The sequence below is a fragment of the Echinops telfairi genome, unplaced genomic scaffold (genome assembly GCF_000313985.2).
Source record: "Echinops telfairi isolate 266 unplaced genomic scaffold, ASM31398v2 ScPeMD7_7410;HRSCAF=8448, whole genome shotgun sequence".
NCBI lineage: Eukaryota > Metazoa > Chordata > Mammalia > Afrosoricida > Tenrecidae > Echinops > Echinops telfairi.
The window spans coordinates 25,970,505-25,972,245 of record NW_022111310.1 but is presented as its reverse complement, the minus strand read 5'-3'; the positions used below and the strand labels follow the sequence as shown (position 1 = coordinate 25,972,245).

Below are 1,741 nucleotides of genomic sequence, written 5' to 3'. Positions count from 1 at the left end.
CAGGTTCCTTGCCTTGGACGACACGGCTCTGCAGGGAGACGGGAGATGGGGTCAGGGAAGGAGGAGAAGGCGTTAGTTCTTCTGTGAGGGACTGAGCTCACACCCAGCCAGCATGGCCCACACCCAGTCCGTCCCCATCCCACTGGTGTCTCTGGTGTGCAGTATGACCAGTCAGTCCACAAACACTAGGCAGGGGACACAGGAGTTCCTAGGAGGTAGGGGACAGCAGTCTTGCCTGAGTCCCCCAGGGTGCTGTTTAAGTGGTCTCCCTCTCCCCTGGGGGCCTGCTTTGATGACCCTTTGTCTGATCCAAGACCCAGGAGGGGCCATGTTCTCAAATATGTCCTTAAATGGAAGCACAGGGATTGTTTGTCGATGGTCTTCTGGGATGGTGAGGTCACCCCTGGGTCTGAAAGCCCATGGAGTTGTGAGACTAGAGCTTTTCAGATCTGGAGAGACCGCCTCCTGCCCAGCCAGAGGCTCCCCAGACACAGGCTGCAGTCAGGAGCTGGGGGTGCAAAGGAAGGGGGCGAAGACACCTATATCAAGATATGCCACCCCTCCTTCTGCCCTGTGCGCCCACCTCGTTTCAGTTCTGCGGCCTTGGCTAGTTAGTTCACTCTGGAATCTAAGCGCATGCGTGTGCGTGTGCGTTTGGCTTCGGTGAGTTCCCACCTTGGCCTGCCGCTGCTGGCTGAGAGCTCCAGGGTCAGGCTATCCTGACCGTGAGACTCTTGAGCCGTGACTCCACAGCACAGGTTCCTTCTCTCGAAAATGGGCCCAAGAAAGTGACTCCCCCACACGGCTAGTGGGGGGATCAAATGAGATAAGACACCACTGTCGGGGACAAAAGTCAAGCTGTCAACCTGGAATCCAAAGCTTGAGCCATGTCCGTTCTTATCGGCTTCCCTCGGGCTTCCCTGACTTGACGCTGTTGCCCCTCTGGCCAGAGTAACCTTTAAACCCACAAATCCATCCTGGCCAAATTTACCAGTCTACAGCTTCCCACTGTTCCCAGGTTTAAGGTCTACATCTACCCCCACTCCCTCCATGACCCTCTGGGCATTCTGCTGCCCCTGCTTGGCATCTCTGGGGCCCTCCTGGCACTTTCCTAAATACCATGCTCTGCTACCCCAGGGCCTCTGCACAGGCTGCTTCCTCTGCCTGGAATGCACTCTGCTTCCTTCTTTGCCTGGCCAACTCCTATTCAGCCTTTACGTCCTAGCCGAAGAGTTCCTTCTCAGGGGAACATTCTCTGATCCAATGAGATCCCACCTGGCACATATGTGCTACACGCTACTATTACTGGCTCATAGTACCTTATCATGTTTACTCACTACATACAACAGTGTGTGAGTAGATCCCTTTGTGTGTGCATTTGCTGTACGACTGGCTTATACACTCCATCAGGTTTATACACTCCACAGGCTTATATACCCCATCAGGCAGGCAATGCTGTGGACTCACTGCTACCGTCACTGTCAAGTGCATGGAAGCCCTGAGTGAACATCTGCCGCATGCCTGGATGGTAGTGGGTGGTGAGTGGGTGGGAAGATGGATGGAAGGCTGAATGGGTAGGTGAGTGGATGGATGGATAGATGGGCAGTCAGACAGACAGATAACTGGTGAACAAGCATACAAGGTCCGGTGACTCAGTAGGTCAGGCTCACCTGGACAGGGGTACCTCCCAGCTCCTCATCCAGCTGGGCGGTCAGGATGGCAGATGCAGCAACCTCATCCT

The 1,741-nt window shown here is 55.0% G+C and overlaps 1 protein-coding gene across 1 annotated transcript in view; it reads right to left on the bottom strand.

Moving 5' to 3' along the window:
• GSN (gelsolin) overlaps window positions 1–1,741 on the bottom strand; it is a 30,782-nt gene that overhangs the window by 5,406 nt on the left and 23,635 nt on the right. The window lies entirely within an intron of this gene.